Below are 12,902 nucleotides of genomic sequence, written 5' to 3'. Positions count from 1 at the left end.
GAATGACTGGGAAAGAGCATCCGTGGTGTTGGGAAACATAAAATTATAGAAAGTTACAGGAAAGTAAAAGGCCATTCGCCTGGCGTGCGGCTGTCAAACAGCGGTTGTGATTGGTTGATCAAGAGTGGTCAATTACTCTTCCATTTCCAATTGCGAATTTAGTGAATGTTTGCAGATGAACGGGAGTAAGAAACACGGGGGTATTTGAATGGTTTTTATTCCAAATAACCGATAAGTAATTCTGCAGACCGTCAGTTAAAATCACTTGGCCACAACTATTTAGTGAAATCGAACTGTTGTTTGTATAAAATAATAGAATGCGTACAGGGAGTAAGAGAGAAAAAGGAATTTCAGTCCCTGCTATTAACCCAACTTCGACTGCCCCTCCCCATCCTCCCAACCAAAATGCAAAACTGCACAGGTCAGCCGGCCGCACGGAGCATTTTTAGGAAGTGTCTCAAAAGCAAACCGCCGGAAAGTTTAATAACCGCGGGAGTGGAGCCCAAATCACAGGAACCTCGACCAGCAGCTCAGTCCACTCGGCCACTCAACCACAGTCAGAGCAGAAACAACCATTACGTTGGCCGGCATTGGCACTGAATGAGAATATATAATCATCCTCCGTTTTGTCACGTCCGGGCATTTAGTAGCTGAACAGCCTGCACTCAAAAAGAAACAGAAATAAATGTCCTCTTGCATCATTTAAAACAACGCTTTTGTTTTCTCTGGACCATCTTAGTATGAAGCCGCAGGAATAAGGTGAATAATGTTTGGATGGTAAAAATGAGGAACTGAACCACACACAGAGGAACACACACAGACAAAGACACCGAGAGTGACAGAGGGCAAGCGATTGTTTCTAAGGAGAGACAAAACACCCAGAAAGCAAGCCTGACACCAACCTGGCTCCGTTTTTGTTCCATTTCCGAATGCAAGATTCGTGAATGTTTTCAGGAGTGAACGGAAATAGGAAAACTCCCGAGTTTCTGGATGGACTTGATTCAATGTAACCGATAATTAACTCTGTAGAAACAGAGTTTAAGCAGGAATAATGAAACGCGGAAAAACCCAATGGGTTTGGACTCCATCGCCTTAACCACTCGGCTATGGCGAACGGCCCTATGCACAAGTTAATATGTCGGTATAAAATTATAGATGACTACAGCAGACAAGTACATTCAGCCCATCATGTCCATGCCATCTCTCTGAAGAGCCATTTAACTAATTCCAAACATTCGCCTGTTCCCCACAGCAATTTATATTGATGCTGTCTCTCCTCACCCTTCCTGTTAAAATGAAACACCGCACACAAACCCTTACATTCAATCTGAACTGGCCCTTGTTCGACCTACTGTTCAAGCTGCTCATGTACAACTTTCAATTTCCAAAACCCACCAACCTCATCACTGCGGCTCCTGTGAAGCTGACAAGGGAACACAGGGCAGAAATTCATCACTGAAAGCAACTGACACACATCAAATTCCAAACACTGTCATGTCACATCTGTTTCTGCTTCTGTCCCTGCCTCATCTCCCAAGCTCCCAAGTCAATTAGTTGCTTGATTCAACACAGTCAGTCCATGAACTCAATATTTCCCTGGGAATCAGGGACAGGGAATGAAGACACGAGGCTTTGAGAAGGGAAAGGTTTACAGGTTCTCATTTTACTAATTGTCCGAGATGCTGATAACAGGAATGTGCAGTGTGAATTATCCACAGCCACATTCTCCTTCCAGTCTTGTGCACGTTGTTAAGCTTTGAAATTGTTCATATTTTCACATTGGATTTCACTATGAAGAAAGCGGAGCTGGGATGAGCTTATGTTGTTTAGCAGATATACTGCAAGAAGCAACACAACAGGTTCATTTTGAAGGGGTGAACGGTTGAGACTATTTAATTGCCGTTGAACGAGTCCGGTGTCAAATTCAGTGCTAGACATGACAAGAAAACCCGCTGAATTTGCTCATTGTCTTGAATTCAAAGCGTCGGATAGAAGGGCAGGGATAACATCTCGATGGATTGAGTTATAAAATGGCAGTAAAACTTAGAGAGATACAACTGGGGTGTTGGGAAACACAAAATGGCAGAAAGTTACAGCAAAGAAATTGGCCAATTGGCCATGTGTTCTGCTTTGACAGAGCAGTGTGATTGGTTGATCTGAATATTCAAGAGCAATCGTCATTTAAGAAGGATGGGCAAAAAGGAAAAGGAGGTGGGTTAGTGCTGTTAATAAGGGACCAGATCCGCACATTAGTGGGAGAGGATCTTAGATTGAAGAATAAGTTTGAGTGGAGCTAATAAACAGAAAGAGGCATCAAACATTAGTGGGAGTTGTTGATATGCCACCAAACTGTAGTGGAAATGTTGGGAATGGGATAAATAAGGAAATTAGAATTGAAGGTAACATGGGTAATACAGGAATAATATTCTGCCTCGCATCACCAGCTCTATAGTCAGTGCTTTGTAACCTATCACAGCCCTTCTCTTTTATTTTCACTTCCTCACTCCGACTCTCGATTTATTCTCGACTTGTTGCACGTGAGACATTTCAGTTCTGATGTGAAACTTCAACTCTCATTACCCTGAATCTGACAGAACTGTTCTGTGTTGTTTTCAGCCAGGAAGACAATAATGTTGGCTTTAGCAGTTCGCCCAAGAGCAGAAAATCTCAATTCTTTGACAGGGAATCAAACCTGGGGTGACGCAGTGAAAGTGCTGAACCCGAACCAGTCGGCCATCAGGAAGCTGCTGGAAATTTGGCTCAAGGAGGCTACTTTTGGAATTTTTTCTTTCCCGATCTCTTTCACCAGTCAACTTTCTCCAGCTAAATGGTCCGTTCAGGTTGAACACAAGTGGCTTCTTCAGCCAATGAGAAGAACCATTGCTGTTGGATGGAACATGAAATCGATACTTTTCTCCTTTAAGACAGTTCTTAAAGCCTCCCCCTTTGACAGAGCTTTTAGTCAGCTGACCGATTATGAGGCTCAGCGTCACACTTTGTTATATAATGACCATGGCCGGACGCCTTGTGACGTTTCAACAGGTTAAAGGCGCTTTCTAGATATAAGTTGTTGTTGTATGCTGTAGCATTATAAAAACTTGCCCTTTTAAGTGAGAGAAAAGCTGCCTTGTTCCTGTTTGTTGTTGGATATTAACTGAACGCAGTATCTTACAAGCGTCTTATTCTCGCTCTTCACCATTTCACAGAATAAACACTCAGCAAAGCGACTGAATCTTTCTGCTGGCAGCGGGTGATTGGAGAGTGCGGGGCCGGAATGTTGCTGCTTTTCTGCTTTTCCCTGTCTCACTCACTATGGAGCTGAGGAAGAGAGAATAAGTAATGGGGTTATTTGAATCCAATAGCTTCATAGATTTCGAATGTGTTATTTGTAGGTGCATGGTTGGTCAGTTGTTAAATTATATTTGAAATTAATATCCAGATAAAAATATCATTGCTGTTGGGACTCGTTGGGCACAGGAGAGTTGGATTTTTTTCTCATTGTCGCTTAAGAACCCAATAACAACCTGGGACTGTGTGATAATGCATATTGATTGTGTTTTATATAAACGTGTCATTTTGGGGAGAAACGTTTCTCTCATGAAAGAAGCCTGAAATTACAATAAAAGGCACAGTTAAAATGGATTAGCCAATGCGAATATAGTTTGTGATGGTAAAAATGTATTCAACTCCTCAGGGGACTGAACCACATTGACACACACAGAGGAACACACACAGACATATACACCGAGAGTAACAGAGGCCGAAGGAGAGACAAAGGCCCAGAAAGCAAGGATGTCCCCAAATTGACCAATTATCGTTCCATTTCAGACTGCAAATTTAGTGAATGTTTGCAACTGAAATAACGTTTAGTAACACGGATAAGAAGAATTATGATCCTGAATGGAGATGAACGGAAGTAAGAAGGAAGGGGTGTTTGGTTGGTTTTAATTTTATTTAGCCGATGATTAATTCTGCATAAAAACAAAAATTCTGCAGACAGTTTGCAATTTATTCTCGGGATGTGGGGTTCGCTGGCTGGGCCAGCATTTATTGCCCATCCCTAGTTGCCCTTGAGAAGGTGGTGCTGAGCTTCCTTCTTGAAATGCAACTGTCCATGTGGTGTAGGTACACCCAAAGTGCTTTTAGGAAGGGAGTTCCAGGATATTGAACCAGCGACAGTGAAGAAACAGCGCCATATTTTCAAGTCAGAATGGTGAGTGACTTGGAGGGGAAATTCCAGGTGGTAGTGTTCCCATCTATTTGCTGCCCTTGTCTTTCCAGGTAGTAATGGTTATGGGTTTGGAAGGTGCTGTCTAAGGAGGCTTGGTGATTTCGTGCACATGTGATAACCAGTTCACTACAGAACAATACCTGACAAAGCCAGAGGCACCTGCACCTCATGTTAAACTGTGAGGTCCTGCAGCAGCACTTTGGGTCCTTGCTTTACAGAAAAGAAATTCGGTTGCAGATTTATAAATGTTGTCGTCAAATTAACCTGATAATGTCATCATAAAATGGCAGACCGCTTGAGGAGACCATTCAATCATCATGTCATTATCAGCCTTTTACATTGTTCTTTCAATTAGACTCAATTTCCTTCCCTTTCTCCATAACTCTAATTTTTTTTCTTCCTTTCAAGTCATTGTCCAATTCCCTTTTGAAAACTCTGAGTTGAGAAAAACAAAACTGAAAGAAGTGCAGGAGCTTCTGCGGTGTCCATGCTCAGTGTGTGAAAATTAACAAAGTTTCCCTGACCCAATGTCACAGAGATGTGGGCTGGGGATTCCTATACAGCTTTCGAAACAATCAAGTTCATTTCAAATGGAATTTGAAAAGGAATTTTATTCTGATGAAGCATCTCCATATTTTTCTGATTCGATCTATACAATCTAATTCCCCTTGCTGTATACCCTGTAACAGAGGCTGTTATACTAAAGAGGGAAAGGTTTTCTACAGCTATGCAAAGCCCTGGTTAGATCACACCTGGAGGACTGTGTATAGTTCTGGGAACGGTACCTTATAAAGGATCAATATTTGCCTTGAAATGTTCAGAGGAGCCGCATTGATTAGGTTGGTGGGTTTTGGAAATTGGAAGCTGTACATCTGCAGCTTGTGGCACTATTTCACCTCACTGTTCACTTCATGTTCATATCTAACACACTCGATGCTGTTATTGGCTGAACACATCTTCTGTGTTTGAACTAAACGTGCTATTATTCGGCGCTCCCACTCCTGCCGCCCGGGTTTGGTCCTCATCTGGGAATGTTGTTTTCTTGTTGCTTTGTGAACTGTCACAATGAACTGTTCCTGGAGTCTCTTTCCCCTGGGATCTCCAAAACCCATCACTTCTCTTCCTCTTTCATTCTCACTCTTTCATTCCCAGTTTGGGAGGGAGAACGAGGAGGGACAATATAAATTGCAGGGTTACGGGGAAAAGGTCGCGTTGTGACAGTGACAGGGCGGGAAGAAGACCCTCTTGTCTCTGCTGCAACTATTCTATGATTTCGTATAAATAATACAGGCCTTCCGCCAAAGTCTTTAGTCGTGGCCGAGTGGTTAAGGCGATGGATTTGAAATCCATTAGGGTTACCCCGCACAGGTTCGAATCCTGCCGACTAAGTTTTCCGTTATTTCTGATTTTAACCATTGATCTCAGAAACAGTAAATGGAATCGACATTTTCACAACACCTGCAATAGCAAAGTTTGACCAGTGGATGGCAGTGAAACCGTGATTGCTCACATCACATATGAAGCAGGCGCTGTCTCAATTATTACTGCATTTGGCACTGTCTCTGTTCATATTAAATTAGACGCCGTTTCTGTTTCTATTACACTAGGACATGTCTCTGGTCATATTAGAGAAGGTCATCTCTCAGTTGTGACTATAATTGGCTCAGCCACAGTTGTTAATGTACTGGACGAGGGCCACAATACAGTTGGCACTATCTCAGTCATGACTGCACTGAAGCAGGTCTCGGCTAAAGTTACAATAAGCCATGCCCCAGTTGGCACTGCACTAGAGCTTATCTCTGGCTATTGAAAACTAGAACATGTTTTTAGTTGCATTTCACAAGACCCTGTCTCAGCTATTACTCCAGCAGAACCTGCCACGTGTCTATCAAACTGGACCCTGTCTCAGGTGATGCTGCACCAAAACATGCCTCCATTCATATCACACAATTCCCTGTTTCTGTTGTTATTGTCCTATACCATTATTCTCATTTCTGTACTTGTCCATGTCTCTGTTTGTATTAATCTCGTGTCTTTGGCGGTATTTACTTCACCAGACACTGTGTCAGTTTATATTACAAAGAGCCATGAATTATGTGAAGCTCCACTAGACCCTGTATTAGTTTTCTTATACTGGATCCGGTCTGTGTTAATACTACACTAGGCAGGTTCGTATTACACGAGATCCTGTCTCAATTATTACTGCAATCGGCACTGCCTCACTTATGTTCCACTAGATCACGGCACTGCTTATAACACACTGAATAATGCCTGCACTTATATTCCGCTAGACCATTTCAGAACAATTTACACTAGACTCTATATTAGCCTGTATCACATTCGACTTGTGCGTCTTTTCAATTAAAATGGATCCTGTCTTTGCAAAGACTTTGTCTTTCTACCTCCGTCTCTGCTTCTATTCCACTCTCCCTGTCTCTGTTTTTGCTCCACGAGATCAGATCTGTCTCTCTTACACTGGAGGCAATCTCGTTTTTATGGCCTTAGACTCTCTGGGAAACAATTACTCTATGCATTGTGCCTGTAATAACTGCCCTATTTAACTTGATGTTGATCCAGGCCCTGTATCAGTAACTACTGTACTAGCCCCGTCTCCGATATTGCAGCAGTAGACCCTGTCTATGTTAATATAGCACTCGTCCCCATCCCTGTTATTCGTGCACTAGGTCACGTCTTTGCTTAAGTAACATTAGATGCTTTCTCTATTATTACTGCACTAGTAATGTCCCTGCTCAAATTGCACTAGTCCCTGTCTCAGTAATTACCACACCAGGCTCTGTCTCTGTTGTTACCACACTATTCTATGCCTCTATAAGGTGGACGTTGTGTTACAAATGGGCCTCTGACTTTGGCCTAAAACTAGAGGTTTAGTTTGTTTGACTGTTTGTTCCGCGCAGCTCCTGATATTCATTTTCATTACAGCCAACAGAATTACATATGAGACATCGCCTGTTGTGTGTGTGTGTGTGTGAAAAAAAATCATGCTACATCATTCCACAAAGATTTACCTTCACCAGAATGTTTCAGTTTTGTTTATTTTCTCTTATTCAAACTGTAACTACAGATCATCTAATAACGCAAATAGTTATTGATAGTATATTCTGTTGTGTGGTCTTGTTAAAAATTCATGTCATGCCAACCATTTCTTTGGTAAGACAGGCACGTTTGTCACCACATTCATTGAATGTCTGTCATCTCTCTACCTGAGACAGCGTCTAACTCACTGAAACCTATTGCTCTCTCACTCTCTCTCTCTCTCTCTGTCTCTGAGAAATTGCCCATTCATTTAAATCTCCGGTATTCTAATAACGCTTTTTTGCAAAAATAAACTTAATAAAGAATAATTCCCGACATTAACCTGAGTGATAACCTTCAGCCCATCTCCACCCTCAGGGAATGTGTTAAATCCCAAAGTGTTCCTGCATTTTAATTGCAGATAGTTTAATATTGCAACTATTTATTGATAACTATTCACTTGTTTTCCATTGTTTATAAAGTGATGTCAGACTGACCATTTCGCTTCCAAGCATCGACTTTTCTGTTCCCAAAGATCATTTGGAAAATTATTATTTATTATTTCAACGGACGTGGGCGTCGTTCGCTAGTCCAACATTTTTATGCCCATCCCTAATTGCCCTTGAGAAGTTGGTGGTGAGCTGCCTTCTTGAACCGCTGCAGTCCATGTGGTATAGGTACACCCACAGTGCTGTTAGGATGGGAGCTCCAGGATTTTGACCCAGTGACAGTGCAGGAACGGCGATACATTTATAAGTCAGGATGGTGAGTGACTTGGAGGGGAACTCCCAGGCGGTGATGTTCCCATCTTTCTGCTGTCCTTGCCCTTCTAAATGGTAGTGGTCATGGGCTTGGAAGGTGCTGTCGAAGGAGTTTTGATGAGTTCCTGCATTGCATCTTGTAGATGGAACTCACTGATGCCACTGTGCATCATTGGTGGAGGGAATGAATGATGATGGTGGTAGGTGAGGTGGCAACAAGTGGGCTACTTTGTGTTGGATGGTGTCGAGCTTCTAGTGTGTTACTGGAGCCGCGCTCACCTAAGCGAGTGGAGAGTATTCCATCACACTCCTGACTTGAGCCTTGTAGGTGGTGGGCGAGTTTGGGGGTTCAAGAGGTGAATTACTCTCCGCAGCATTTTCAGCCTCTGATCTGCTCTTGTCGCCACAGTATTTACATTGCTGGTACAGTTCAGTTTCTGCTCAATGGTAACGCCCACAACGTTGATAGTCGGGGATTCAGTGATACTAATTCCTCTTTAAATGTCAAGGGGAAGTCGTTCGATTTTCTCCTGTTGGAAATGATCATTACCGGGCATTTGTGTGGCGCGAATGTAGCTTGATACTTATCAGCCCAAGCCTGTATGTTGTCCAGGTCTTGCTGCTTTTGGACATGGTCTGTTTCAGAATGTGTGGAATCATGACTGGTGCTGAACATTGTGTAATCATCAGCGAACAACCCCACTTCTGACCTGATGATGGAGGGAAGGACATTGATGAGGAAGCTGAAGATGCTTGGGCCTCGGAACACTGCCCTGAGGAACTCAGGGATTAGAATCACATCGAGAATGACGAGCATCTTATTGGAAAATTATCACTGCAGCATCTCACAGAAACTCCTCATATTTACCTATATGTGTGATGATGTACGCAAGCGACGGAAAAAATGATCCTGTACGTTTACCTGACATGATATTCACACACCTGAAATTATCCGATTTATTATTCCAATTGTTGGAAAGGATTGAAACTCTCGTTGTTCTGTTTCTACGGTTTTTAACTGTGAGCTTTACAAATTCCACCCCGACCGTTCTAATCATTTTTGGATTGGTTTGTCTGTCTAGTTAATTTGTATAATCTATGGAATCTTATCTGAAATGACTCAGGGTCTGGCGTAGCATAAAGAGATAAACGACCTGGTGCAATATAAAAAGAGATATGGGCTAGTGCATCAATAACAGAGGCGGGCTCTACTGTAACAGTAACTGAGATATCAGCTAGTGCAGTCATAATAGAGACATTACTTGTTCAGTATTAACAGAGACATTGATCTCGTGTAATATAAATAGAGATATGGGCTAGTGAATTAATAATAGAGACAGAATTTGCTGTAATATAGCTAGAAATATGGACCAATACAGTCATAACAGTAACTGGGGCTGGTACGTTATAAACATCGATATGGGCTACTTCAGTGATTGGAGAGGCAGGACCTGCTGTAACATAAACAGAGATATGGGTTTGTGCAGCGAGGACACTAACTGTCCCTGGATTTAATATACAAATGAGATATGGGCTAGTTTGGGGAGAAGAGGGAGAGGTCCTGATGATACATTCGAAGATGCAAGTCTTTGTATCAGCAAAATGGAAAATAAATGCTTTGTATTATAAAACATGAAGAGGTCTCATTGAAGCAACTAACAACAGCAGCGTCAACTTTAGCAATAAAAAATAAAAGTTCCGATTGAAAACTGACAGGCGCAAGGTTTCCACTAATAATAACGAAAGAAGTTTCTATTAGAAATTGAATGATAGGTGCCCCCTTAATGCACCATTGCAACGATTACACCTCAAGAAACAGGATGCCAGTGTCTATTGGCTCATGATACCACCTGAAAGATACTGGGTGACATTTTCCTCAGTGCTACAGAGCCACCCATGTCGTCAAGATGGGAATATTAATTTGAAATGCGGTTTTTCCGGCGTTAGAGCAAGATGGCATATTGGCGTGTCTGTGCGTGTTCGTGTGTGTGGTTATGTGTATGTGCATGTGTCTGTGTGTGTGTCTTTGTGCGTGTGTGCATTTTTGTATGTGTGCGTCTGTGTATCTGTCTGTTTTTTTGACTGTATGTATCTGTGTGTGCATGTATGTCTGCCTATATGTATCAGTGTGTGTCTGTAAATGTATTTATATGTGTATGTGTGTGAATGTGCATGTGCGTCTGTGTGCGTTTGTGTGTGTGTTTGTGTCAGCGTCTGTGTTTGTGTGTGTGTGTATGTATGTATATGTGTGTGTGTGTCTGTCTGTTTCTGTGGGTGTATGTGCGTGTGTGTGTGTGAGAGAGTGTGTATGTGTGTGAGAGAGAGTGTGTATGTGTGTGTCGCTGTGTGTCAGTGTGTGTGGTGTGTGCGTGTGTGTCTCTGTGTGTGCATGTGTGTGTTTGTTTTTGCATGTGTGCGTTTGTGTCCGTGTGTTTGTGCTCTTGTGTGTGTTTCTTTGTGTGTCTTTCTGTGTTTCTGTGTGTGTGAGCGTGCGTTTATATGTGTGTGTCTGTGTATGTGCGTGTGTTTGTGTGTGTGTATTTGTGCATGTGTGCCTGTATGTCTGTGTGCACCTGTGTACGTCTGTGTTTGTGTGTGCATGTGTGTGTGTATCTGTGTCTGCGCGTGCGTGTTTGTCTATCTGTATGTATTGATGCGTGCTTGTGTATGTGTTTATGTGTGTGTATGTGTGTGTGTGCAAATGTGTCTCTGTGTGTCTGGCTGTGTTCGTGTGTGTGTATGTGTGTGTTTGTGTGTGAAACACGTCATATTTTTTGCAAATGAATTTCACAATGATCTTCGTCATCCTTCCATTCATGAAAGATGACGGACACACATCAAACAAATCTATTTTAGATGGGTTGTCTCCATATGCTGCACAGTTTCTGATGGCTGAGGAGGTCAATCCTTGAGGGGCAGTTTCCATCACAAGTGCCTCACATGAAGCTAAAAGCGATGTTATGGGTTGTTGTTTCTAGTCTTGGCGCCTGTTGCCAAGCCGCTGTAGCAAATGGGCATCATGGTGATGCACAACAGCTCACAGGAAGTGCCGCCATCTTCCCCTGTAGTCATCGAGTGAAATTCATGTCTGATAATCGCTAATTAGGGCCTCCATGTCACGCTTGTGAGTGTCATACAAGCAGAGCTTTGGACGTCTCACTTGCCGCCTGGCCCTTAGCTATGTGACCACCTTCCATCCTGTAAACGGGCCCGAGCCATCCAACCTCCCTCTGTTTGATGAGCCGAACAGACTTGGGAGCTCTGTCTTTGAAAGGACTGCCGCTTCCTGATTGTGTCCCGCCAGGAGATTCCCAATAACCACCGCACACAGCGCAGATGGAAATTGTGGAGCTTCTTTTCTTGATAGCTGTAAGTCGTCCATGTTTCACAGCCAGACAAGGTACTGAGGACACAGGCCTAATACACCATCAGCTTGGTGCCAAAGGTCAGCTTGATGTTATGCGCGTTTCATGAGTCAGGTGATATCTGCTTTCCCCGTGCGTGTATCAGGAACTGCATCAAGGAGCAGACTGTCTGTCACCGTGGAACTTGGGGAGCAGGATTTACTGACCACTTCCAGCCGGATGTTATCTAGTGTGATCAGTGGTGGAAATGCAACACTTTAAACATGATTTTCTTAACGTTTTTAGTCAAATAGAACAAGTTAAAACCATGCAAGAGATGGTAAATGAGTCGCTGTTGATCTTCCTGTACAACAACTCTGTGTAACAGAATTTAATAAACTAGTACGGTGGTCGAGGATGCGCTTATGCTCTGTCATTGCAATGCTGCCGGCTGAAAACCGTGCCATTAATTCAAGAATCTCGGATCCAAATGTGGTTCCACATGTAGTAGCTCCAGTAAAACCTCTGCTCCAGGTGAGGCTCGAACTCACAACCTCGGCATAGCCCGCTGATCGCACTGCTCTATAAGTACCGCGCGCTAACCGATTGCGCCACTGGAGCGCCCGCTAGTGGCTGCATTTGATCTGGTTACATTTTTCACAGATCACTGGGGTCAGGCATGATTCCTTGGTGGCAGATTGGTCAATGTGATCTCAATAAATTTTAATGATACTATATGAACTGTATTATATTTTGAATGAAATAAAATGCCGACAATGGGCCAGGGAAACGTTGCTAATTTTCACACACTGAGCATGGACACTGCTGAAGGTCCTGCGCCTTTTTCAATATTGTTTTCCTTAACTCCGAGTTTTCAAAAGGGAATTGGACAAATATTTGAAATGGAAAAGCTGCTGGGTTATGAAGAAAGAGAAAGATATTGGGACTAACTGGGCATCTCTTTGTAAAAAGCTGACGAGGGCACGATGGGTCCTAATGAGCTGTGAACTTTCACGATTCCATTGCTCGATCAATTTCTCTCCGGTGTTCCTAAATATCCCAGCCCAATCCTATTTCTGCAAAGCATAATCCAGAAATACCGCATCACAACACAGTTTGAAATTCTATACAAGTCCCTCTGGCTAACTCGCCGCGCGGGGTTTCTGTTGTGTCAGCCATGATCTTATTGAATGGCGAAGCAGCATCAAAAAGCTGAATGGTCGATGTTCCTCTGACACGGTCTGAATGGCCTCAAGATTGTTACCTTGGCTCTGATTTTATAGAACTGTGAGGGGCTCGAGCGACAAAATGGTCTATTTCTGCTGCTACTTAAGTTCTTATTCAGCACCAATACCACTCAAGGCAATAATTACTATCATATTGCCAGCAGTAGTGCGTTTGAGTGTTTGCAAGGCTTTGAATTGAGACTGCAGCCTCGAACGAGTCGTGGATTTGAATCTCATCACTGCCAAAATTTGGTTCGTCTTTTCAGACGTTTCATCAAATCCCTTAGGATAGGATCAGGGCATTTGA

At 42.9% G+C, this 12,902-nt stretch overlaps 1 protein-coding gene and 2 non-coding genes across 3 annotated transcripts in view; 2 read left to right on the top strand and 1 right to left on the bottom strand.

Moving 5' to 3' along the window:
• The window catches only part of LOC144698553 (uncharacterized), an 81,443-nt gene that overhangs the window by 55,284 nt on the left and 13,257 nt on the right, over nt 1-12,902 (top strand). The gene's annotated exons all lie outside the window — the stretch shown is intronic.
• trnas-uga (transfer RNA serine (anticodon UGA)) lies at nt 5,539-5,620 on the top strand. The gene has a single exon. It is a non-coding gene; the product is annotated as a tRNA-Ser (tRNA).
• Nucleotides 11,896-11,990, bottom strand: trnai-uau (transfer RNA isoleucine (anticodon UAU)). The gene is made up of 2 exons: nt 11,953-11,990; nt 11,896-11,931 (listed from the first exon to the last, which is right to left on the bottom strand). It is a non-coding gene; the product is annotated as a tRNA-Ile (tRNA).

Source organism: Cetorhinus maximus, chromosome 23 (assembly GCF_964194155.1).
Source record: "Cetorhinus maximus chromosome 23, sCetMax3.hap1.1, whole genome shotgun sequence".
NCBI lineage: Eukaryota > Metazoa > Chordata > Chondrichthyes > Lamniformes > Cetorhinidae > Cetorhinus > Cetorhinus maximus.
The sequence above is the reverse complement of the archived record's forward strand: the minus strand, read 5'-3'. Positions and strand labels throughout refer to the sequence as shown.